Genomic DNA, 27,441 nt, shown 5'->3' on the forward strand with positions numbered 1-27,441 from the left:
TAAGATTGTATTTTATTCATTGAGATGCAGGAGGGTGGCATACTCACAGGCCTGGGGTGCCCACCTGGGGGTGGAACCTGTTTGTGCCACCTTCCCTGGGTGCCTGTGCCAGTCCACAGCTGCTGCTGTGATTGCCTGTGCAGAGCCCTCGTGGATGCAGAATCCAGACACAGATGCACAGAGTCCACCTGTGCTCCCGCATCTGCCTTCCTGCTCTTAGCTGCCCCAGCAAAGGGCACTGCCATCTCCGCGGCCTCCTCTCATCACCACCTGCCCTGTGTTCCAAAATCCTTCACAGTGCCTGTGTGGTACTGCCGGTTTACTTTTCCTAAAATGGCATTTTATTCTTATCACTGTGGCTCACTGTAGCACAGAGTCCACCTCCCTGCCTGAACATCAGAGGCCTTGAAAATGTGATGCAGCCATCTGATGGCACTGTGCCTAGTTTCTTCCCCCAGGGAAACTGTTTATTTTGCCAGGCACTGGACCAAATACTGGGCACAGATTTGAGGGACCCAGGACCTGTCATAGGGAGGTCACAGGCTCAGGGAGAAGCATAGGAACAGTTACACTGCAGCACGGTGCATGTGGCAGGAGTGTGAACCGGTGTGGGGTGGAGATGGGAGGTCAGGGGAGGCCCCTCAGAGGCCTGGGACAGGACCTGGAAGGACAAGTGGCAGTGGGGAGGGAGATGAGGGGCAAGGGCAGGGGAGGGCTGCCTGAGCCAAGAGAAGAGCAGTGCAAATGCTGTCTGGGGGTTGGGGGGCAAGGATAGGAGAGTTTGGGAATGGAGGAATTGCAGAATGGTGGGAGTGTTGAGTGCCAAGTGGAGTGGGAGGGCAGGGAGTATATCTGAAGTTAGAGAAATAGGAGGTCTGGATTGGATAGGGTCTGGTATGCAACCCTGAGGAATTTGGATTTTATCCTGGGGTGGGAGGGACCTCTGAAAGGTTTTAAGTATACAAGTGACATCATCAAACACAGAGTTTATAAAGAGCACTCTAGCAGCTTTGGGGAGTGAGGCTGGAAGCAGATAGTTCTATTAGGAAGTGATTGCACAAGTCCAGGGAAGAAATTGTACTAGGAGCAGAGGGGAAAGAGTGGGATTGAATGATGTAAACAAAATAGAATCATTTCAACTTGGAGATTGATTAGATTGGAAGAGGAGACATCCAGAAGGATGAGGGAGGAAGACGGGGGTTGCTGATGGCACCTATTTTGGGTGTGTTGTGTTTAAGGTGCCTGTTGGCAGCCACTGGTGATGCCAGTGTTCTGCCGAGTCTATGGCTTTAGAGCTGGGGAGCCAGGTCTCAGACATACGTTTGGAGCCTTCAGCTCACAGACTGTGGTTAAAACCAAGTTAGGAGACAGGATTCACCCAGGAGACACCAAATTGTGATAGAAGAACATCCAGAAGGTAGTCTTCAGCCTTCTCTTTCTCTTCTGAAAGAGAGCAAGGGTCAGAAGTGTACCTATGAAACGGCTTTTAGGATCCACAATACCAGGAAGTGAGATATATTAGGCCAGGTGTGGTGGCTCACGCCTGTAATCCTAGCGCTTTGGGAGGCTGAAGCGAGAGGATCACTTGAGCCCAAGAGTTTGAGACCAGCCTGGGCAATATGGTGAGACCCCCATCTCTACAAAAAAAAAAAAAAAAAAATTAGCTGAGCATGGTGGCACTTGCCTGTTATCCTAGCTAATCAGGAAGCTGAGGTGGGAGGATTGCTTGAGTTCGGGAGTTGGAGGCTGCAGTGAGCCATGATTGAAGCACTGCACTCCAGCCTGGGTGACAGAGTGAGACCCTGTCTCTTAAAAAAAATGTTTAAAAAGATTCGTTAGTAATAGTTGGGCACAGTGGCACCGGCTCCCAAATAGATACACAGACGAGAGGAACAGAATGGAGAGCTCGGGAAGGGTGGATTGTTGGTTCATAGATGGTTTTAGGGGAGGGGCTGGCCAGCGAGTCCTGTTGTCCTCTTGACTGTTCCCTCATCACTGTGTTTTCCTGCCAGTGTTGTGCAGGGAGACAACAGCACTGTGGTGACCAGCCTTGGCTTATGTATCTCATGTATGTATGCATGGGACACTGAAGCATGCTTCAGAGGGAAGAGATGTCACATAAAACTTCCACTCCCGCCCCTCCAAAACTTCATGATAATTTGCTTGAAGTTAGTGGTCAGTTTTGGCATCACAAATATTGCTAGTGCTTCTGATTTATAATCTGTCCAGAAATCCTTAATCCAAAGAGGTGAAATGTGCTAAGTGAAGACAGAGCACAGAGTGGCCCTTTAAGATACTTTTTCAGTTGTGCTAGTTAAGTGGGTCGAGCAGTAATTCAGAAACTCATCGAGGTCTTATCTCCATCCTGCTGACTTTTGGGTGACAGTGAATAAGTTCTATGGTTTTTCTCCCATTGGAGGAAAACTCATCTCCCTCAGCAGTGCTTTGTGGAAGGCAGGCAGGTGGAAGTCATGGTGCCTGGAACTGGCCCCAGCAGCCCTGGCAGGGCGGGAGCAGGCGCATTCCCTCCGCGCCATGTCTCTGTGTTTTCTCAGGCTTCCCTGGCTCACAGCGGAGCGTGACGGAGGGAGCATCCCTGCACTGCTCCTGTCCCTTGAATGAAAGGTGCAGGGATTGACATTGGTTAGGCCAAGTTTTAGTAGTTACTTGGTCCAGAAGCAAAACAGATTGGGCACTCCAGTTTCCACTCCTGGGGCTCAGGGCAGCTTCTCAGCCTTAATGCTCAGGCATGGCCCATGTCTCTCCTTCCAGTTCTGTTGAAGACTGTGCCTTTCGTGCAGTGAATTGGGACCTTAACAACAGGTTCAAAACAACTTGGGCTGAGCATGGTGGCTCACGCCTGTAATCTCAGCACTTTGGGAGGCCAAGGCGGGCGGATCACAAGGTCAGGAGATCGAGACCATCTGGCTAATATGATGAGACGGCTAATATGATGAAACACTGTCTCTACAAAAAATACACACACACACACAAATTAGCTGGGCTTGGTGGCACGCGCCTATAGTCCCAGCTACTCAGGAGGCTAAGGCAGGAGAATCGCTTGAACCTGAGAGGTGGAGGTTGCAGTGAGCCGAGATTGCGCCACTGCACTCCAGCCTGATGACAGAGCAAGACTCTGTCTCAGAAACAAACAAACAAAACAAAACAAACAAACAACTAGAATGTTTAGACTCCCATCATGAGCTTAATGAATGGGAGAGGGAGAAACATACGAGCCCCTGTCTCCCAGCAACCAAACCCAGATTACCAAGCTAAACACACTGGTGCTCACACACACACACACACACACGTGCGCAAATTCACAGGTGCCTTGGAGGTTTGTATTTTCAAAACAGCTTAAAGAATTCGAATACCACCTAACCGATTCCTTCCTGGGTTGTATTATTAACTTAATACATTTTATAAATTTAATGTCTTGATTTTTGCTTTATATCTGATCAGCGCTTTGAAAATCTTTGGTTTAATCTCTGAAGGGGTATAGGGTTTTGTTACTTTTAAAATTCTTGTAAAACATAACAACTTAAAGACTTCTATTTGCATTAGATTTGGCCTCAGAGTAATTCCTGTAGGGAATACACCATGGATGTTAGTGTTCTATGGACCCTGGGTAGCCTGGGAGTAATTTTGCTAATTCTGTGGGCAAGAAAAACACCCGAGGGTCTCATGGGCAGAGGAGGGGACAGTGACTGCGTGTGTCACAGAACGTAGAGGAGAACATGCTCATAGAAGGAAAACTGAGCACATAAAAAGAAGGGCAGGAGAAGGGCGTGAACATTGCACATTTTTTCCCAACATCTAAGTTTATGAGGGAAATTCTCATGGACTCGTAGGTATCTACTTCTTGCTTCTCTCACATTAATGACATTTTAAAAACTTATTTCCTTCTCAGGGTAGTGCAGATTGGGTAGGATAGAACTTGGGGTCAGTGGTGCTATTGTGAATCAGCCAAACAGGGCCAGCCACAGAGGGGAGGCAGCAGGGGGAGCAGACCCCACGGGCAGTGTTTGGAAAGGAGCAGGCAGTTGTGTTTTTCCTTCCCCTTCCTTCCCTATAAGTCAAATTCACTGCAACCATGCCATGAACTTGGGAAGAGGCAGGCAAAAGGGGAGGAAGAGGGCGATGGAGGGAAGTTCCTGGCTGGCCTCAGCCTTCAGGTTAGGAGACTCAGTGAGAAGCAGCAGAGGGACAGATGGAGGAGAAGCTGGAGGCCCCTGGCGTGTTCTGGCTGTGCTCCAGGCTGGGATCCTTGGAGTGGAGGAATGGGAGTTGGGTTGCAGGAAACCTGGAAGCCGTGAAGGGGATTCTGGAGGGAGAGCAGTGCAGGTGGCTCCAGGGCTCCAGGAGGCAGCTGCAACTCAGTGAGGTGGCAAGACACCGTCAGGCCTCGGGGCCTGTGAGAGTGCTGCCCAGCGTCGCTGTGGGGTGGGGAAGGCTCCACACCTCTGCCTGGTGGAGGGTGTGGAGGAAAGCTTTGTTGGGTCTGTGGCTGACTGTGGGTCCTGGGTAGAAGTGGTGAGGTGAGCCTGCTGCAGAGGCCATGAGGGGGCAGCTTCATCAGGAGGTCGGGGGTCATGGTCTCAGCTCTTCATAGCCCTGACAGTCCCTCCAGGTCTCAGCTGTGACCTCCACTGGCCTCCTGGATGAGACTTGCAGGGGTCTGTCATTAATGAGACCTGAGACTAAGTGAAACGTGCTGGTGAGAACTGAGACGAGGCCAGGTCAGCCAGAGAGGGCCCTGGGTCCCTGAGCAAGAGACACCAAACTTCAAGTAGCCCGCTGTCCCTCAGTGGTGCAGTGCCAGGGCCCAGGTGCCGAGCCGCACCAGCCACCCTGCCATGGAGGACACTGTGGACCCAGAGTACTGTTGACATTAAGGTGAGATGGAGTCTCTGTATGCTCAGGAACCCCCCCTATTGCTACTCAGCGCATGGAGGCTCATGAACAAGTTTAGATTGGCCCATGAAAAGACAGAGGCCACGTTTTGTTTATACCAATGTATATGGTACTGTCTGTGTTTTGGACAAAATGCACAAGGAAAACCATTTATTGACAGTTTACCGTAGGCATCCAGTTGTACTTCTTTACATCAGAGTCAGCAGTGACAGTGTCAGGCATGGACAGATGTCCAGGCAGGGAGGAGTCTTTCAGAGCTGCCCACAACTAGCAGAGGACCAGAGCGGGGCTGGGTGCTCCTGCTTCCGAGATTTAGCCATATTCCTGGATTTGAAGACCCTAAATGGGACCAGAACCAAGTGACAACTGGTATTCCAATGATGTATTTGGGGTTTTTTGTTGCCCATGGGTTTTGTTGTCCCTTCTGATGAAATTTGTCATCCCAGTAGGCCACAAAATCACCACCAAATATTCAGATATCTATGAGAGCTGGATTAAATAGTGACAGATAGAAGGTGACCCTGGCATTTGTTTTGGTCCCCAGAACAACAGCAACCCCCTGACTATGAAGGGAGCAGCACTTTTCATTTGCTTTTCTTTAAAAACAGAAAGATCTCTAGGGAATCTGGCAGGCCCTAAGGGGAGCGGCTTTGAGTTTCCAAGGCACGAGAGAGAAAGAAAAGGCAAAAGAAAATTGAATGAGAAACTGCATGATCTTGGGCATATTTTTCTTTGAAAATGATTCAAAACCCTTCATGGTTCAGAGGATATTGACATATCCAGGGCATTGACATTTCTCTATCACATTGCAAATGTTGCTTCTTATTTTACCAAGTGGACATGAAACTGCTAAAATTAACTTGTGTTTTTGTCCTCTGTCTCAATCCTTCAGGCTCTCTCACCTTGCTGGGAGGATTCGAGGTTTTCTATGAGGATGCAGCTCTATTATTTCTCCTTTCTGGCCACCACTAAAGGCGCTAGGGCCACCTCTCACTAAAAGAATGTGGTTTCTGATTTGATTGCAGGGTCAGGGATTGCCCCATTTGAGTATTGACTTAGCTGCTGTAATTAGGGTGCAAGAGGAGCATGCTCCTGACCAGCACCCCACATTTCTGTCTTCAAATGGCAACACACTTGAAACCAAACAAGAAAGTGTTTTGGAAGCTGCCATGTGTTTGCTTTTTCAGTGTGACCTTTGTCTGAATAGTAAGATACGTCCTTGCTGAACACACTTCTTCCTAATGAGCTAGAGCAGCTGAGTGTGTGTGTGTGAGAGAGAGAGAGTGTGTGTGTGTGTGTGTTTCTGTTGAAAGGTATTCAATCCCTTTTCACTGTTCTTTTCGCCATATAAGGTAGGACTCCTTTCATTCTCCGAGCTTCACTTTCCTTCCCTGTATCCGCATTCATACCACATTCTCACGTCCGTGTGCTGGTATTTCATGGTATAAAACTAGCTGTGTCTCTGGGTAGTGTTTTTATCTTTTTTTAACTTAAACCAGTTTTTTTTTTTTTTTAGTGGTTGCCCTGGAGTTTACAGTATACATTTTTAACTAGTCTAAGTCCACCTTGAATGACACTCTACCACTTCACCTGTAACAGGCACCTTATAACAACAGTGTACTTATTCCCAGTGACATTGCTATCATTCATTTCACTTAACATATGTGATACTCACTCAATACATTGTCACTGTCATTACCTTAAATAGTTTTTTTTTTTTTTCGGAGATGGAGTCTCATTCACTCTCTCATCCAGGCGGGAGTGCAGTGGTGCAATCCCTGCTCACTGCATCCTCCACCTTCCAGGTTCAAGCGATTTTTGTGCCTCAGTCTCCTGAGTAGCTGAGATTAAAAGCATGCACCACCACGCCTGGCTAATGTTTTGTGTTTTTTGTAGAGATGGGGTTTTGCCATGTTGGCCAGGTTGCTTTCGAACTGCTGGCCTCAAGTGATCCACCCACCTCAGCCTCCCAAAGTGCTGGGATTACAGGAGTGAGCCCCCATGGCCGACCTTTCCTTTGTTTTTGAAGGATAATTTTGCTGGTATAGACTTCTAGACTGGTTTTTTTTTCTTTTTTTTTTTTGCCTTTCTTTAAAAACAGAAAGAGCCCTAGGAGCCTCACAGCCCTAGAGGAGCAGCTTTGAGTTTCCAAGGCATGAGAGAGAAAGAAATATTTAAACATTTTCAATATTTAAATTTTTATTCCTCTCTCTCCTTGTTCGCAGTTTCTTATGAGAAGTCCCCTGTAATTCTCATTCTTATTGCTCTGTAGGTAAGGTGAGTTCTCCTCACCCCACCCCCAGCCCCCATCTTCTTCAAAATTTTGTCTTTGGTTTTCTGTAGTTTGGATATGACATGCCTAGGTGTGGTTCTTGCTTGATATTTTCTGAGCTTCTTGGATCTGTGATTTAATGTCTGTCATTAAGTTTGGAAAGTTCTCGGCCATTAATACTTCAATACCCCTAGCTTCTTCCACAATTTCCTCTTTGTTCTCTCTTCTTATTTTGGTATTGCAGTTACATACATGGCACATCTTTTGCAATTGCTCCACAGTCTTGGATAGTCTGTTTTTTTTTTTTTTTCCCATTCTTTTCCTCTTTATTTTTGGTTGGGAAAGTTTGTAATGACTGTCTTCGAGCTCACTGATTCTTCCTTGGCTGTGTCCAATTTATTCATGAGCCCATCAAAGTCATTCTTCATTTCTGTTAGTGTTTCTGATTTCTATTATTTCCCTTTGTTTCTTTCTTGGAGTTTCCATCTCTCTGCTTACATTACCCATCTGTTCTTGCATGTTGTTTACTTTTCCATTAGAACCCTTAACATATTAATCATAGTTTTAAAAAGTTCCCTGTCTTGTAATTCCAACATCTGTGTCATAGCCCCAGTCTGATTCTGGGGATCTTTTTGGGTCCACTGACTTTGAATCTGTAACTTTATGCCTTTCAATACATTTGGGAAATTTTAAGTAATATCTCTTCAAATATTTTTGTCTGCCTCATTCTTTTTCTTCTTACCTGGAGATTACTGTTCCAACCTTAAGTGTCATTCTGGATTTTTGCTATCCATGAGGTTGGCTTGCTTCTTCACTGATGCAGAGTAGGCATGTTATGTTACTTTACCAGTAGTGGGACTGGATTTTCTCTATGCACAGGCTTCCACCTCCATTATTTATTAGAAAATAAGTTGGCAAGTAGCTGGCCATGATTAGTGATTCTGTCTATTGCTAAGGTGCAGAGCTAGGCTTACAAATAATTTAGAGTGTGCCCTAATACAGTAGCTACTAGCTGCATGTGGCTATTTAGATGTAAATTAAAATTAAATAAAATTTAAAATCCACGTTCTCAGTCACAGTAGCCATATTTCAAGTGCTCACTAGCTATATACAGCTAGTGGCTGCTGTTCTATCATTGCAGAAAATTCAACTAAACAGCACCAACCTATAGGGATCAAGTTATGATTTTGAACCGCTATCATCTGAACCACTTTCTGTACTATAAGACTGACATTGGCCAGGTGTGGTGGCTCATGCCTGTTATCCCAGCACTTTGGGAGGCCAAGGTGGGTGGATCACCTGAGGTCAGGAGTTGAAGATCAGCCTGCCCAACATGGTGAAACCCCATCTCTATGAAAAATACAAAAATTAACCAGGTGTGGTTGTGCACACCTGTAATCCTAGCTACTCAGGAGGCTGAGACAGGAGAATTGCTCAAACCCAGGAGGTAGAGGTTGCCGTGAACTGAGATGGCGCCACTGCACTCCAGCCTGGGCAATGAAGAGAGACTCTGGCTCAAAAAAAAAAAAAAAAAAAAAAAAAAGAAGAAGACTTTGAGATATATATATATGTATATATACACACACACATACAATATACATGGGAAATAATAGATGGGAGAATAAGTTAGAGCCAAAAAATAAAAGCCAATTGCTATCAGAGTTTGTTCCTACCACTTTCAGGTGACATGAATTTTTCCCCATGCTTGTTTTATTGCATTGCATTAAGCTTTCTGTTCATAATTAGGAACGATTCTTTTCATGGTCTCATCTGTGTAGTCAGGACCATCAGCTCTCAAGCAAAGGAAGAGATTCTCTGCTTTGACAGTTCAGTGGAGGGAGCTTGCTGGAATCTTAACAGTGCTAGAAGGTCAGAGTGAAGCCTGCATTGATAACTTCCCAGCAACTCTCATGTTTTTGCATAGAACAGCCTTACTTTTCTAGGTAAATGAATTCAGATGCGATTACCAGCTAAGACCTGAAATAAATAGGTAAAAAAAAATCTTGATTCTTTTAACAGTGATTTGGAGAACAGATCTATGGCATGTGTGTGTTCTAAGTCTAGCACTTGCATCCTGTGGTTGCTTAAATGGTCTGAAGCCAGAAGTGGGTCAGTTGGAAGTCTTTGAGGGATTTAGTGTTTACATGGGCTGTGAAGGGATTCCTTTCTTCTGGTCCTGGGCTGTCCTCACTGGAGATGTTCCTCACTGTCCCTGGTGGTTGACGACAGTAAAAGAGAACTACAGCAGGTGGAGGAAACTGGTGGTTCCCCTAGCTTCTTTCATAAGACTATGAAATTGTGGTGCTCAGTTATCAGGCACCTCTTATTACTGCCTGTCAGGTGTCCCCAGCCTCTGGGTCATGTCTGTCCTCAGTAGCTCATGTGACGTACATGCATTTGGAAATAGACATCATCCCTTCAGTAGCTCTTAGAGGGAGGCACATTACCCCTTATCCAGGGTTTCTGAATTTCAAGCCTCAGTGGTCCACCCTTATCTGGAGAACCATGTGTTTAGCTTGAACAGGACTTGTGCTCAGCACTTCTAATTTGGCAGATGGACCTCACACATAGCTCACTCCCACCTTCTTCATTCATGCTTACAGCTGTGTGAGCTGCATGGTCTCCAGCTACTCCCGGTTGGTGGCCAGCACCCTGGCTCCTGGGTTATTCTATAGTTCAAGAAAATAGGAAGAGACATTTTTAGCAAGTGAGACTAGAAATAGAGAGCAATGTCTATTGACCAATCCATGTATTGTAGTGGGCAGTGGCTTTCGGTTGGAACAGTGTCCACTGCTGGCCAAAAATCTCTTGTATGTAGTTTACAAATCACTCATGGTACTAACACTGATCTTACGATTAGGCCAGCCCATTCGTGTTCCTGGTAGTAGCACACTTAATTCTAAAGGTATACCTAATGGTTTGTCCTTCAGGTTAGATGCTTTCTAAAGTTCTTATGCCTAGGAAGTTTACCTAAAACCTTTGAGAATCCATTGGCCAAAACTCAGGATCCCTTCCAGTTCTGTGTTTCTCTAGTAGGGAATAGAAATTTCTAAATCATCTTTATCATATAAAATTTCTTTTGAAAGCCATTTTTTTATTACAAAGTTAACGCTCACTCATAGAAAGTATCAAAAATGCCAAAATACCCGAAGAAGAAAATAAAAATCATCTGCCACCTTATCATTCTATGATAATTATTATTAACATAATGCTTTGGAACAGTTTTTCTAAACAGATAATTCTACATCTGTTTCTCTAACTTTACAAAGTTGCAATTGCTTTTATCATTTAACAGAATATCTTGAACATTTCTCTAGGTCATTCTTTTACTGTGAGCTTTATAATTTCCATCTGCACATCAAATATTTGAAGACTAAATTTATTATCACAGTGCATTAAAAATGTAGAATATTGTAGAATATTTAATTAAAGTAAATGTAAAAGAAAAATACATTCATCCAGGATCCCAGAGCTCATCTTAAGTTCAAAAACAAAGATTTTAATCTGTGCCAAGAAGATGAAGTTTCTCAAAGGTCAATGTGGGGAACAATTCCATAATTTCAGTTATTGGTATTGAAGGTAGGGGAAGAAGTATGAATAGTCCCCAGGTCCTTAATTTGGGTTAACATCATCCACATAATATAATAACAAATGAGTTGTTTCTAATAACTAAAAACTGAAAGTAATATGGTCCCCAGGAATGATGTTGTCTGTTCTCCACCCACTGGTTGTCTTTTAGAAAGCTCTTAGGAAGGTGTGCAGGACTCTTACAGGTGGGTTTGGGGGTACGAGGTTAGGCCTTGGGGACATGGTGGCAGACAGAGCTGCAGAGCGTGGGCTGGCTGTGGTTCCAGCTTGCCTTTCTCATGTCATGCTCAGGGACTTCGCTATCCAGCTGCGGAGGGGAATGAGGGCTGTTAGTCTATGGAAGCATCTGCTTGTGATACAACCCTTTCTTAAGAATTTGGCCTGCGCTGAGTGTATCAGGAAGCACATCCATGGAAATGGCACTGCCATGGCATACCGACTGTTATTGAAATCTTTTGCTTTTACTGAAATCCATCCAACTAGAATCTAGATCTGAGGGAATAAAAACTCCTCTGTTAGGCTTTAGATTTAGTTTAACTCTTGGATGACAAGTGCGTGCATCACAGATCTCGGCAATATTAGCTGGTTTTTGTTGTAGCCTCAGAATTACAAAAGGAAACCTGAGACACGTGGACTTCTGTACCAAAGAGTCAGGCATCCTTTGGTATTTAAAATATCACAAGACTAAGCATTTAGTTTATTCCCTGTCCCTGTACTTCCTTAAGCTCCCCATCCCTCTACCTCCCTCATTGTTAAAAGGATTTGGAAATGATGCTTTTATATCTCTTTTCTAGGAATTTGTTCATTTAATCTATGTTGTCTAATTTGTGAGTCTAAAGTTTCTCATGATATATTCCTTTTATCTTTTTAATGTCTGTAATGTCTGTACTGACGTTGCCTCTTTGATTTCTGATATTGATAATTCGTGTCTTCTCTCTTTTCTGGGTAAGTCTGGCCAGAGACTTATCTATTTTATTGATATTTTTATTTTTATTTTCTCTCTCTCGCTTTTTTCTGTTTGAAATTTCATCAGTTTCTGCTCCTTATTATTCTCTTCCTTCTCTGCTTGTTTTGGGTTTACTTTGATTTTATTCTTTAATTTCTTAAGGTAGAAACCCAGATTATTGATTTGATAACCTTTTTCTTTTCTAATATAAGTATTTAATGCTGTGAATTTCCCTCTAAGCCCTGCCTTAGGTGAATATCACAAATTATGATATGTTGTGTTTTCATTTACTTCAAAATATTTTCTAATTTGCCTGGTGACTTCTCTTTGATGCAAAAGCCATTTAGAAGTGTTTTCAGATACTTGGCTTGGTGTCTTTTGCTCTAAGAATGGAGCTGTAATGAACTGGAGACTCTTTGAGGAGAAGATATTGGGGTTTATACATGGCAACACGGCAGGTTTTACAGTGAAGTGATACACTGATGCTGGTGTTGCTGTATGAGCTTGAAAACATATCTTCAGCTACTTTGTTACTCTTACATGCTTATGCTAATAGAATCTGAAGGCAAATATTGGGATCCTTCTTAATAACATGTCTTCTTTGGTCTTTTTAGTGTGTTATCATTGGGCAGAACTGGACCCTGAAAAATTCAAGATGCTAAGCACCTACACTACTTTAAGAATTTGGAACTGAAACATGAAGAGGAAGACAGAAATAAGAAGTTGGGAACCTGAATGGCTCTGCAAAAAACACCAAAGGACCGTTTTGTCATTTTCTGTTGTTGCTGTGTGGAATGAGGCAGTGGGCACTGCCGGTGGCTCGGCGGGTGGGTGCGCACGTGGTAGAAGGCATGCACTTGTGCCCCCACAGAAAGGCTTTGTTGGTTTCTGCCACATCTTGGCTTGCTTTTGAAACAGGCTGGCCTAGCGTCATTTGTCATCAAGTCCACTGTGGTGTATTCTGCGTGTCCATGGCAGGGGTTCTCCAACACACTCACACTGTCCATGTTCTTTTTATTGCTGATTCATAAGCCAGGGCCCTTGTTGAAGTGTCAAGAGAGCAATCATCAGTGATAATGTATTGTGTGAGACCTTTGCATCTTGTAAATTTTCTCTTTTTTCTAAAGATAAATAATAATAAAATCCTAAATCTCAACAAACCACTTTATTATCAAACAGATTCTGCTATGTTTCTGCATAACGATGATGTCCATAGAAATGCAGTGTGTCTGACCTCTCTCTGTGCATATCTACACTTCTTTTCAAATAAGCCTCTTGCAAGAGGCCTTCTCTGACTGGCCCACACAGGCTCCTGAGGCCAGGTGGGAGCCTGTGCATCCAGTTTACAATTGACGACATTGTACTTGGAAATGAGACGTCAGGAAAAGGGAGTGTGGGTCAGAAGCGAGTCCAGTTTCAGAATGGCCGCAGTGTTCTGAGACCAAGTGTGGAGCCACATCTGGTGTATCCACCTTTGGGAGGTGGAGAAAGGCATGGTGGGTGGTGCAGATACCATTTATCCAGTAGCTACGTGGTTGTCCATGTATCCAAGTCACCACACCCAGCACTCTGGGAAGACAGAATCACATTCTGCCAAAGTAATTTCTCAGTTAAATTTCAGTCTACTGGTGGCACACTCAGAGTAGTCATTTTTTGACATATGATTTAATAGCTTTATATATCTAATAATGCTCACATATATCCTCTCTGGAAAATATTTTTGTATATAGAAGAGATATTCTTATTTGTGAGTTTTATAATGCTGAAACTCTGTCTTCCATGACCTTTATAATAAGTTCTGAATCCATCTAGTCTGACCCAGTCATCTACTTCAAATGATAATATATCAGAAAATGTAGAAAACAAAAAAGCTCAAAACACATCTCTTGGAATATAGAGTTGGAAAAGGGTCTGCCAGATTGCTTTGTTCTAAACCAATTCAGATGGTCCAGTATAATTCACAATGGTTTAAACCTCTAGATTTGAAGTCATTACATCTCAGATGCAGACCCTGGCCAGCTCCCTAAACTGTATGGGCAGTGAGGTCCCAGAAGCTCTGCTGTTTGAGTTATCTAAGCAGGGTTTTACAGAGTGAATTCAAATTCACTTTAAAGCTACTTGAACCTACACGTTGATAAACTCAGTTGTAGGGTTTGGCTTGCTGGATAGCTGTCATCTTTCCCCACCACAGCATTTTATTGCCACCAATTAATGCTTATTGAACAGTTGCAGCCTGTCCTTGTAGTAAGGGGTAATGAAGATTGCATAGAGATATGACCTTTGTCATAGAGATCATGACATTTGGATGGTGGTAAAATGCTAAAGGCCTTTGTTGGTCCCAGCCCAGTTCCTGGCTCCCATTCTAAAGGGACAGAGACAAACCAGAGAGTGAGCACCATGTGGTCATGTTGCTGAAGGATCTGGGAAGGAAGAGCTGAAGGAGCTGGGGCTGTTTCATCTGGGAGGAGAACTCTAAATGTTTGAAAGATGTGGAAGAGAAGCTGGGTCAGGAAAAAAAATAGGAGCAACGGGTGTAAGTTGCATTAACGTAGATTCTGGCATTCTAACAACATGATTCAAAAGTGGAAATTCAAAAGCAGAAATTCTGAGCCTATGTGTGTGAGGGGGCATCTTTGATTAATTAAAACATCGCCCTCACAGTACGCAGGAACATGGTAAAAGAAAACGTTTACTACTTTTGTAAACACTTTGGATTGAAGAGAGCTTTTCCATCATCCTGAAAATCACTTTCAACTCCTGGGATCAGAGAAATAGCAGAGAATACACCAAAGTCTGGCCTAAGAGGGTCAGATCTAACCACGGCCAGGTTATAGAGAAAAATGAAAGCTCAAGAAGAAACCCCATAATATCTGCAGCTGCCTGAAAAAGGTGGTTAATTTCCATCCCCATCTACTCTCCTGAAGGTCCTTTCCTAGTTCCTTTGCAACTGATGACTAAAATTAGATTTTGGGTGGCGTTCTTGCGGAGAATAAATCTCTCAGTCTTTACATCTCTCCCAACATCTCTGCCTCCTGCTTTCTGCTTATTTATAAAGCATACTGTTTATTGTCCATTAAAACATCATTTGAATGAGGATGGAAGCGGAGAATCATACCATGTATGGCTTTTCTGAGAAGCCTTGGCAGATCACAGACCCAGGACTTTAAACAGAGTGCTTGCCGATAACACTGCGTAGCAGGACCCATTTAATCTTGCCTTTCGTGGTTTACTTTATAGGAGACCAAGCTCTTGTGGCTACACAAAACAGACCAAATAAAGGCATCTTTGGGGGCTGGACGTCCAAAGCAGCACCTCATGGTTAGTGGTCCCAGGGAGGACATTTTCCCTACCAAGCAGTGTCCTAGCTCGGATGGGTACCAGCTGACATATATGTGGACAATTTGGCATTTCATTGATTTGATCATAAGGAACAAACAGTTCCACAAACACCCTGTTTCCTTTGATATGATACCATTTGAGTAACTCCAAAGCCAGAGAGGCAATATTTTCTGTCTCAGGTTTGTCAGATTTTCTGCCGTTTTTCAGCCAGGCACTTTAAGAATTCTTAATTTGTTGTTCATTGTTGATTTGGGTCCTTTAAAAATAGAGTGAAAGAACCTCATCTCAGAAAACATGGAATCAATCAAGAGTAGAGCCCCCCACTGGCTGCCTGAGAAAGGAAGAGGGAAAGCCCTGTTTTGAGGGGAGTCTGTCTTCCGCAGATGACGTTTTCATTCTCTCCTAGGGTACAGACACCAACATACTGAATTTTTAGAGGTTCTAGGAAACAAAACCTTAAATTCCCATTAGGAAAGTATCTTTCAATGACGGTATTTTAGGTTTGTTAAATCTCAATTACTTTGTTAGTTTTGATAATATGCTTAATATTTGTAGGGGCCTTAAAAATAACTTGTTTTTGAATGTTCCCTGAGGGTGGATGAGTTAGAGACCCCATCACTAAGCAGGAAATACATTAGGGGTGGTCTGTGGAGGACGCCACAGCTGACAGTCCCCTGCAGCAGAGAGACGGGCTTGGACCCAGGCCTTGGTCTGAAACGGCCTCCCAAGGGAGCAGAGTTCGGTAGGAAGAGTTGGCCAGGTGACACTAGGGCAGAGAGGAGGGTCACAAGGTGTGAGAGGTGTGAGAGGAGGGGCATTTCGACATCTGCTGGCAGGTCGGTAGGACTGGACTTGGGGAGAGAGGGAGCACGTAGAGGAACAGGGACAGAAACAAGACCTCATAGGTGAGCAAGGCCTGGAGCGCAGAGGTCTTTAAGTCATGATAATGCGTTTAGACTCTATCACGCCCCACTTCTTGTCTTCTCCAGGCTGATTTGTTCTAGTTCTTTAGCAGTTTCTCATGTGATGTGACTGGAGAGCGACCCTGGAGAACGGGATGCAGCTCTGTTAATGTGGTGTGATTGAAGGCCCGCGATGTGGGCAGTGGTGATGTGGTCTCGACAGGCCATGGGGTTGCACGACTTGGGGTCTAATCCTGGCCTTGCTGTTGACCTGCTGCATGGCCTCAGGACAGTTTATTCAATTATTCAGCCTTCTACACTTCTGTTCCCTCATCTGTCAGAAGGAGGCAGGGCTTGCCACTTGGAGCATGGTCGTAAGGGCTAAAGGAAGAGGAGGCTCAAATTCAGCACAGTGTGAACAGTCCCCATTCCTGTGGCTGCATCATATCTCTGGCTCCCACTGAGCCTGCATGTGCAGGTCACTGAACCTCCAGGTTTATTCCATGTAACCACTGTCCTCCACCACTGAAGAACCAAAAGAAGAACTGATCGTATGCCTGTTGGGCTGGGCCTGTGGTCTGGTCTATTGAAATATTTCCAGTGTCACTTTGGTGATTCTCAGCTTTAAGTCATCCCTGGACATGCTTCCTCTGTCTCTAAGTCTTGGCTAAACACAGTTCACAGGACAGAGCTGGCACTCCATTTGGAATCCTCTTTCAGATCAATAGGTGCATTACTTCAATTCCCATCCAATCTGCATTCCTCCTTCCCATGTTGCCCATTCTTGCTGAAATCAAGCCATGCTATTTTCACAGTATTTTGATGATTAATCCAATGATCCTGTCAAAAACTATTAGTACAGCACAATGCGTTATTTGTGAATTCATGCTGGCTTCCAATGATCACTGTGTTCTTTTCTACAGGCTCATGAGCCATCTGTTTAATCATCTCTTCTAGAATGATTCTAGGAGCTCACATCTAACTGGGCTGTCTGCAGTGTCTGGGATCCATCTTGTCGAAACTGAGATTTTTTCACATGTTCAGTTTTCTGTCCCCTCTCTTCAGAATTTTTATTTATTTATTTATTTATATTTTTTTAGATGGCGTTTTGATCTTGTTGCCCAGGCTGGAGTGCAGTGGTGCGATTTCAGCTCACTGCAACCTCTGCCTCCCAACTTCAAGTAGTTCTCCCACCTCAGCCTCCCCAGTAGCTGGAATTACAGGCATGCGCCACCATGCCTGGCTAATTTTTTGTAGAGACAGGGTTTCTCCATGTTGGTCAGGCTGGTCTCGAACTTCCGACCCCAGGTGATCCACCCGCCTTGGCCTTCCAAAGTGCTGGGATTACAGGTGTGAGCCACTCGCCCGGCCTCTTCAGAATATTTTTAGAAGTTGTCAGTGGTAACTATCCCATGTGCACATCTTCAAGTTCTCTCAGAGCTTTTGAAACCTCAGTTCATTCAGAGTCCCTCATAAGGCTATCTCCTCACCTACTGGGCTTCGAGTCCCCTATTATGATGATTGTTTTGCCTCTTTTGAGTTTGAAACATTTGCTTACAAGAGTAGATAAAACAACTAACTGAATTTGAACCCATAACCATGGCCAGAAGCTAGTCTAAGACCTGTTCCTGTGTCAGCTCTTGTAATCCCCACACCTCTTTCATTATTCCTATTTTACAGTTGAGTAAGTTGAGATAGAGAAATGAAGTGACTGTCAGGAACTGTGAAGGGTCTGGAATCTTACTCTACTAACCAGTAGACAGTTAGTCTGCTGCAGTGTCCTGGGTGCTGGCAGGAGACAGGAGACGCTGGGTCAGGGTCAGGGCTGAGCTTTATTACAGCAACAGCAGGATCTAGTGTCAGCGTTTATGCCAGCTCCCTAACCTTAATTTCACCAGGTGACACCTTCACACACAGTGGGTTGTGCTACAGAAGAATTCCAAGTGTAGAGAATCCAAATCTTCTGTCTTTGCCCTGGGAGAGCCATTCTCTGTCTTCCAAGGCTGCTGACTATAGAAACATCCTTGGAAATAGAGTCCTAGAGCAGAGGTGGCCAATACCACAGCTCGCAAGCTGTGAATAAACAACAGAGACCCACAGAGAATTGTCTCCCAAAAGGAACTTAACCAAAATCATTCCATTAGGAGGTGGTGGTGTCAGGATTCAAAGCCAGGCCACCGTGTCCCAGAGCCTGTCCTTATAGCCCTGCTCCCACCACGCTGCCCCCAGCACAACCCAGTGCAGGAAGGAGGTGCTGAGCAGTGGCGCCATGTCTAACTGGTCACCAACACCTTCACACATGGTTATTTTACTTGTGATTGTGCACTGGACATTGCTCTCATTCAAATCCCTCCCCTTCTCCCCACTCCAGCCTGCCAAATCAGAAACTGAGGGTGCAGCCAAGAAATCTAGGTATTTACTCGTTTATCTTTATTTTTTGTGGGTGCATAGTAGGTATATATATTTATGGGGTACATGAGATATTTTGATACAGGCATGCGATGCATAATAACCACATTGGGGAAAATGGAGTATTCACCACCTCCAGCATTTATCCTTTCTTTGTGTTACAAACAATCCAATTATACTCTTTTAGTTATTTTTAAATGCATACTAAATTATTACTGACTGTAGTCACGCTGATGTGCTGTCAAATACTAAATCTTATTCATTCTCTCTAACTTTTTTACCCATTAGCCATCCCCACTGCCCTCCCCACCATTACCTTTCCTAGCCTCTGGTAACCATCACTGTACTCTCTATCTCTCTATAAGTTCAATTGTTTTAATTTTTTTAGCTTCCGCAAATAAGTGAGAACATGCAATGTTTGTCTTCCTGTGCCTGGCTTATTTCACTTAACATAATGATGTCCAACTCCTTCCATGTTTTTGCAAATGGCAAGATCTCATTCTTTTGTATGGCTGAACAGCACTCCATTGTGTATAAGTAACACATATTCTTTGTCCGTTCACCTGTTGATAGACACAGGTTGCTTCTAAATCTTGGGTATTGTGAATAGTGCTTCAATAAACATGGGAGTGCTAATATCTCTTAGATATACCAGTTTCCTTCCTTTTGGGTATGTACTCAGCAGTGGGATTGCTAGGTCATGTGGTAGTTCTATTTTTAGTTTTTTGAGGAACCTCAAAACTGTTCTCTATACCGATTATACTGTCTACGTTCCCATCAACAGAGTGTGAAGGTCCTCTCTTCTCCACATCCTTGCCAGCATTTGTTATTGCCTTTCTTTTGGATAAAAACCATATTAACTGAGGTGAGATGATATTTCATTGTCGCTTTGATTTGCATATCTTGGATGATCAGTGATGCTGAGATATGTTCCTTCTATACCCAGGTTTTTTTAGGGATGTTGAATTTTATCAAATGCTTTTTTTTTTTAGCATCAATTGAAATGATGCTGAAATGATCATATGAATTTTTTGTCCTTCCTTCTATTTCTTTGATATATTACATTGATTGATTTGTGTATATTGAACCATCCTTGAATCCCTGGTCTAAATCCCACTTGCTCATGATGAATGATCTGTTTAATGTGTTGTTGAATTTGGTTTGCTAGTATTTGGTTAAGGATTTTCTGCATTAGTGTTCATTATGAATACTGGCCTGTTGTTTAATTTTTTTGATATGTCTTTGTCTGGTTTTGGTATCAGGGCAATACAGAATTTTGAATGTATTCCCTGCTCTATTTTTTGGAATAGTTTGAGTAGGATTGGTATTAGTTTTTTAAATGTTTGGTAAAATTCAGTAGTGAAGTCATTTGGTCCCAGGCTTTTCTTTGCTGGGATATTTTTTATTATGGCTTTTATTTCATTACTTGTTATTTATCTGTCCAGGTTTTGGATTTCTTTATGGTTCAATCTTGGTAGGTTGTATGTGTCTAGGAATTCATGCATTTCTTCCAGGTTTTCCAGTTTATTGATATATAGTTGCTCATAGTAGCCTCTAATAATCCTTTGAATTTCTGTGGTATCAGTTGCAATGTCTCCTTTTTCATCTCTGATTTTGTTTATTTGAGTCTTCTTTTTTCTTAGTTGGGTTAAGGGTTTGTTGATTTTGTTTATCTTTTCAAAAAATCAACTTTTCCTTTTGTTGATCTTTTGTATTTTTTAAATTTAAATTTCATTTATTTCTGCTCTGATCTTTATGATTTCTTTTCTTCTAATTTTTGATTTTGCTTACTCTTGCTTTTCTATTTCTTTAAGATTCATCATTAGGTTGTTTATTTGAAGTTTTTCTACTTTTTTGATGTAGATGCTTATTGCTATAAACTTTCCTGTTAGTACTGCTTTCACTGTATCCCATAGTTTTTGGCATGTTGTGTTTCCATCCTCATTTGTTTCAAGAAATTCTTAAATTTTCTGCTTGATTTCTTTTTTCTTTTTCTTTTTTTTTTTTTTTTTTTAGACGGAATCTTGCTCTGTTGCCCAGGCTGGAGTGCAGTGGTGCTATCTCCGCTCACTGCAAGCTCCGCCTCCCAGGTTCATACCATTCTCCTGCCTCAGCCTCCTGAGTAGCTGGGACTACAGGTGCCCACCACCACACTCAGCCAATTTTTTGTATTTTTAGTAGAGACGGGGTTTCACTGTGTTAGCCAGGATGGTCTCGATCTCCTGACCTAGTGATCTGCCTGCCTCAGCCTCCCAAAGTGCTGGGATTACAGGCGTGAGCCACTGTGCCTGGCCAAATTTTCTGCTTAATTTCTTTGTTGACCCACTGGTCACTGAGGAGCACATTGTTTAATTTCCATGTGTTTATATGATTTCCAAAATTACTGTTGTTATTGATTTTTAGTTTTATTACATTGTGGCCAGAGAAGATATTTGATATAATTTCAATGTTTTTTAATGTTTTAATACTTGTTTTGTGGTCTAACATATGGTTTATCCTTGAGAATGATCCATGTGCTAAGGAAGACAATGTGTATTCTGCAGCCATTGGATGAAATGTTCTGTAAATATCTATTAGGTCCATTTGGTCTGTATTGCAGATTAAGTTCAATTTATCTTTGCTGATTTTCTGTGTGAGTGATCTGTCCAATGCTGAGAGTGGGGTGTTGAAGTCTTCAGCTATTAATGCATTGGGATCTGTCTCTCTCTTTAATAATATTTGCTTTATATATCTGGGTGCTTCAGTGTTGGGTGCATATATATTTAGAATTGTTATGTTCTTTTGCTGAATTGACCTCTTTATAAATATATAATAATGTTCTTTGTCTTTTTTTATAGTTTTGGTCTTGAAATCTATTTTGTCTCACATGAGAACAGCTACTCCTGCTCTTTTTTAGTTTTCATCGGCATGGAATACATTTTTCCATCCCTTTATTTTTAGTCTATGTGTGTCTTTATAGCTGAAGTGTGTTTCTTGTAGGCAACAGATTGTTGGGTCTTGTTTTTTAATCCATTCAGCTACTCTATGTCTTTTTATTGGGTAATTTAGTTCATTTACATTAAATGTTATTATTGATAAGTAAGGACTTACTTATTCCATTTTGCTATTTGTTTTTCTGATTGTTTTATGGTCTTCTCTTTCTTCTTTCCTTCTTTCCAGTCGTCCTTTTAGTGAAGGTGATTTTCTCAGGTGATGTTTTAATTTCTTGATTTTTATTTTTTTGTGTATCTATTGTATGTTTTTTTGATTTGAGGTTACCATGAGTCTTACAAATAATATCTTATAACCTATTATTTTAGACTGATGACAACTTAACACTGATTGCATAAAGCAAACAAGCAAAGAGAAAACTAATAAAATCTCTACACTTTAACTTCGTCCCCTCACTTTTTAACTTTTTGTTGTTTCTATTTATATCTTATTATACTGTTTATGTCTTGAAAAGTTATTATTTTTGATAGGACCATTTTTAGTCTTTCTATTCAAGATATGGAAGTAGTTTATATACCACAATTACAATATTATAATATTCTGTGTTTTTGTGTACTTAGTATTACCAGGGAGTTTTTTTGTTGGTTTGTTTTGTTTTGTTTTACCTTTAGATGAGTTCTTATTGGCCATTAATGTTTTTTCTTTCAGATTGAAAAACTCCCTTTAGCATTTTTTGTAGGACATGTCTGGTGTTGATGAAATCCCTCAGCTTTTTCTTTTCTTTTTTTTTTTTTTTTTTTTTTTGGTCTGGGAAAGTCTTTATTTTTTCTCTATGTTTGAATGATATCTTAACTGGATATACTATTCTAGAATGAAAGCTTTTTTTTCAGCCCTTTAAATATGTCATGCCACTCTCCTGGCCTGTAAGGTTTCCACTGAGAAGTCTGCTACGAGATGTATTGGAGCTTTTCTGTATATTATTTGTTTCTTTTCTCTTGCTGCTTTTAGGATTCTTTCTTTATCCTTAACCTTTGGAAGTCTGATTATTAAATGTCTTGGGGTAGTCTTACTTGGGTTAAACTGACTTGGAGTTCTATAACCTTCTTGTACTTGAATACTAGCATCTTTCTCTAGGTTTGGGAAGTTCTCTGTTATTATCCCTTTGAATAAACATTCTACCCCAATCTCTCTCTCTACTTCCTTTCTAAGGTCAATAACTCTTAGATTTGCCCTTTTGAGACTATTTTCTAGATTTTGTAGGCATGCTTCATTTAAAAAAAATTCTTTCTGCTTGTCTTCTCTGTGTATTTTCAAATAGCCTGTCTTCAAGCTCACTAATTCTTTCTTCTGCTTGATCAATTCTGCTGTTTATAGACTCTGGGCTGGGCCTGGCAGCTCCTGCCTATAATCCTAGCATTTTGGGAGGCTGGGGCAGGTGGTTTGCTTGAGGCCAGGAGTTTGAGACCAGCCTGGGCAACAAGGGAAAACCCTGCCTCCATAAAACAAACAAACGACGACAAAAAAAATTAGCCCACTGTGGTGCACACCTGTAGTCCCAGCTACTCAGGAGGCTGAGTGGGGAGGATCACTTGAGACCAGGAGGTCAAGGCTGCAGTAAGCCATGATTGCACCACTGCAATCATGGGTGACACAGCGAGACCCTGTCTCAAAAGAGAGATAGAGAGAGCCTGGGTGACAGAGCAAGACCCTGTCTCAAAAGAGAGAGAAAGAGACAGGGAGAAGGGGAGAGAGAGAGGGAGGGAGGGAAAGACAGAAAGAGAAAGTGGCTTTGATGCATTCTTCAGTATGTCAATTGCATTTTTCAGCTCCAGAATTTCTGCTTAATTCTTTTAATTATTTCAATTTCTTTGTTCAATTTATCTGACGGGATTCTGAATTCCTCTTCTGTGTTATCTTGGATTTCACTGAGCTTCATCAGAACAGCTGTTTGAATTCTCTGAAAGGTCACATATCTCTGTATCTCCAGGATTAATTGTTGGTGTCTTATTTATTTCATTTGGTGAGGTCATGTTTTCCTGGATGGTCTTGATGCTTGTGGATGTTTGTTGGTGGCTAGGCATTAAAGAGTTAGGTATTGATGACAGTTTTTGTGGTCTGGGCTTGCTTTTACTCTTTCTTCCTGAGAAAGCTTTCCAAGTATTCAAAGGGGCTTAGGTGTTGTGATTTAAGTCTTTGATCACTGCAACCATATCTGCTTTAGGGGCACCCTAAACTGAGTAATGCTGTGGCTCTTGCAGACTCATAGAGGTACTGCCTTGGTCATCTTGGGTAAGATCCAGAATTCTTTGGATTATCAGGCAGAGACTTCTGTTCTTTTCTTTTACTTTCCCCTAAACAAATGAAGTCTCTCCCCCTGTGCTGAGCTGCCTGGAGCTGGGAGTGGGATGACACAAGGACCGCCATGACCACCACAACAGAGTCACAGCCGAAGCCAGCACAGCACTGGGTCTTGCCAAGGCCTGCAGTAACCACTGCCTGGTTACTACCGATGTTCACTTAGGGCCCAAGGGCTGCACAATCAGCAGGTGGCAAATCCAGCCAGGCATGTGTCTCTTACTTCAGAGCAATGAGTTCCCCAAGCCTGGGACCCGCCCAGAGATGCTGTCTCGGAGCTGGGGCCTGGAGTGGGGAACCTTAGGAATCTACCTGGTGCTCTATTCTTCTGTGGCTGAGCTGGCACCAAAGCCCCAAGACAAAGTCCTTCCCACCTTTCTCTTTTCTTTCCTCAAGCAGAGGAGTCTCTTCTTATGGCCATCACTACCACAGCCCACGGTAAATAGTGCCTGGCTATTGCTGATGTTCACTCAAGGCTCAAGGGCTCTCCAGTCAGCATGTGGTGAATGCTGCCAGTCCTGAGACTCACCCTTCGGGGCAATGGGCTCCCCTCTGGCCCAGGGCAGGTCCAGAAATTCTGTCTAGGAGCAAAGGCCTGGAATCAGCAGCCCCAGGAGCCTGCTTGGTTCTCTACTCCGCTGTGGTGGAGCTGCCAGACAAACTCACTCCCCTTTGCTCTTCCCTCCTTTTCTAAGCTGAAATAGACTTTGCTCATAGCCACCACAGTCAGCAGTATGCTGATTTACACCCGAAGCCAGTATGGCTCTGAGTCTCACCCAAGGCCTGTGGTGAGTACTGCCTGGCTACCACTGCCAATGATTCAGGGACCAAGGGCTCTTTAGTGGGCAGGTCATAAATCCTGTCAGGACTGGGTCCTTCCCTTGAAGGCCTTTAAGGCCTGGGCTGTGTCTAGAAACGTCATCTGGGAGCTAGGGCCTAGAATGCCTATCGCCCTGTCTACCATGGCTGAGCTGGTGTCCAAGTTGCAAGACAAAGTCCTCCTCACTCTCCCCTCTCCTCTCCTTAAGCAGAGAGAAGGAATCTCTCTTGGAGTTATCAGCTTCTCTGCCTGGGGTTGAGGGAGGACATGCAAATACTCCCTTAACTATTGTCTCCCTAAGTCATGTGCACACCAAGTCCACTGACTCCAAGCCCAGCACAGCATCAAGACTTGCCCAGGAATTGTAGTCCTTGTGGCTTAGATTGCCTTTCAAGTTTATTTAGAACCCAGAGCACTTTAGCCCACAGCAGTGAGGCTTGCTGGAACTCAGGTTTCAACCGCTGGGATGAGCGATTCTCCTCTGGCTAGGGCTGGTCTAAAAGCTCTCTCCATAAATGTTAGCTGATTTCTGCCCAGTGTTGCTTTGCACTGTGACAGGGCACCACTGAGTTTCAATGCAAAGTGCCATAATCACCGCGCTGTCCCTCCTCTTAGTGCACAGATGCTCTTTCCGCACCATGTGGCTATTGCCAGGAGATAGGGGAGGGTTGATAAAAGCAACTCAAGACTGTCTTTCCTACCCTCTTCAGTGCCTTTTTCCTTCATATGATGTTTAAACCAGGTATTGTGATCATTTACCTGATTTTTGCTTTTTATGAAGGTGTCTTTTTGTGTTGATAGTTGTTCGATTTGGTGTTCCTCTGTTGTGTGTGTAAAAAGTAAAGTAGAGCTTCCTCTTCAAAGACTTTCCTCCCCATTTAACTAGGAATAAATAGTAACTTCTCTTAGAAGCAAAATTTATTCAAAGACCTGTGCTAATGTTTTTAAATATCTGCTCGCCAAAAAATTACTTCTCTTAGAAGGACAAACACAGCAATTAAGTCAAAACATATTAAACAAGTTTGAAGAGGAATTATGAAATAAAAAGGGGGAAATTGTAAAAAGTAAAATAGAGGGTCCTCTTCAAAGACTTTCCTCCCCATTTCATTAGGAGTAAATGGTAACTTCTCTTAGAAGCAACATTCATTCAAAGACCTGTGCTAACATTCTTAAACATCTGCTAGCCATGATAAAGAAATCAATGTACTTTATGTTTTTAGCTCCCACAATTTAGCCTAAATATTTGCCCTGGCATGCTTACACTGGCCCAAGCAAGCATTAGGTCATAGTCTGTTCCTCTTCCTTATTTGAAGGTGTTTTTACCTTTCTCAGCATTCCACAAATTACTTCCTCCTTCCTTTATTCTCCTCTGGCTTTGCCTTTTTTAAAAAGTTCTAAGTTGCTAGCCAATTGGGACAAATACAGAATGTGAGGTCCCGTTCCAGCCAATGGAAACCAGACACGGAAGTAGGGTGGACACTTTAAGTTATAAATAACCCTGTCTCCTTTTTCCGGTGTACTCTTGTGGCAAAACTGCTGGTGAGTGTACCCTTTCTGCAGAAAGTAAAAATGGCCTTGATGAGTAAATTAAATTTATGTTCAAGTGCAATTTCGTTACGGCACTGGGGAACAAGCATTTCAAACGGAGGGGCGGGGGGAACGATCGCTGGAGACTTCTATTTTAGCCATCTTGGTCTGCCCCCTCCTTCCAGAAATCTCAATTTTAACAAGCCTCCAGCTAATAGTAATGTGCCTAAATTTTGAGAGCCACTGCTTTAGTCTATTCGGAACAGGAGAGTGGCAAGCATCACATGTCTGACTCTACCAGAGGTCTCAATCTAAGCTGCCTATTACAGTCACCTGGGGAAGTTTTGAAAATCCTGGTGCCCAGGCTGCACCCAAAACCAGTGAGATTTCTTAGATGTCTCTGATGAGCAGCTGAGGCTGAGAACCACAGGTGTACTAGCTTTTACATTGTGCCTTCCACCTTACAAAGCTCTTCGATCACGCCCTTCTTCCTTAAAACCATAAGGATAACGCACATGGCAATGGTATCTTGCATTTGAAAATGCTCTAGCAGTTGTTACTTTTTTTCTGGAACAGATATGTGCCAGAGAAGACTCTTCACCACTGCACAGACGAGGCCACCTAGAAGGCAACTGACTTGCTCAAGATCAAAGAGAGTGACTGGGCCATGGCTCAAAACTAAGAATCCTGGGGCTCACTAATGTGTTTGTTCATTCATTCATTTATTCAACAGTCTATGTTGGTTACTGTGCTAGTTTCTGGACACATAAGGACAGATGTCACCGAGCCCTGACCAAAGGATTTATAGTCGGCTGAGAAGATGGACGGACAGACAGACATGCAGCCACAACAATGTGGAGAGTACTTCAGGTGGCAACAAGGTCTCCTGAGGTGATCCAGCAAGAATTCCCAAGCTTTTGGTAGAAGGGATAGCTGAGGAGAGTTTCCAGGGAAGCTTGGTTGGTGGTCTGGGACATGTAGGAGATGTCCAGGCAACAGCAGACACTTGTATCAAGGTGTACCTAGAGAACAAACCTGGAGAAGCAGAGTATCCTGAGAATCTCAAGGAAGGGCTAGTACGCAGACGTAATGCCCCATTCAAGACCTTGCAAGCCTTTTTCATCTTAGTCTTATTGTCCGTTAACAGGTTATTCAGTTACATTGGAGCAGTATCTGAGGGCAATGCCAGCACTCCAGGCCCTGCACCATTTTTGGTGGTGTTCCAGAGAAAATGGGCTTTGGTCTAAGGGTCTTGTCTTCCTTTTCTGGGCCAAGTACAGGGGTAGGTTTTGCCTTCTCTGTGGTATAATAAACGGGGTGGAACTCAAGGAAATGGTCAGTGGGGATTGCTTGGTGCATGAAGTGGGAAACTTTATGCCCCAGAGCTCAGCATGACCAGAACCAGGTCTGGCTTCCATCCTGTGCAAGTTACTAGAGG

The 27,441-nt window shown here is 43.1% G+C and overlaps 1 protein-coding gene across 2 annotated transcripts in view; it reads left to right on the plus strand.

The window, feature by feature from the left end:
• DTD1 (D-tyrosyl-tRNA deacylase 1) overlaps window positions 1-26,870 on the plus strand; it is a 191,579-nt gene extending 164,709 nt beyond the window's left edge. The window contains exon 6 of one of the 2 annotated variants that reach the window (XM_025400276.1): window positions 26,580-26,870. The gene's annotated coding sequence lies outside the window, so the exon portion shown is untranslated. Of the gene's footprint in view, window positions 1-12,334; window positions 12,899-26,579 lie in introns of those variants that run through there. The other variant, XM_025400275.1, reaches the window with a different exon arrangement.
• The last annotated feature ends 571 nt before the right edge of the window (window positions 26,871-27,441 follow it).

Source organism: Theropithecus gelada, chromosome 10, assembly GCF_003255815.1.
Source record: "Theropithecus gelada isolate Dixy chromosome 10, Tgel_1.0, whole genome shotgun sequence".
Taxonomy (NCBI): Eukaryota; Metazoa; Chordata; class Mammalia; order Primates; family Cercopithecidae; genus Theropithecus; species Theropithecus gelada.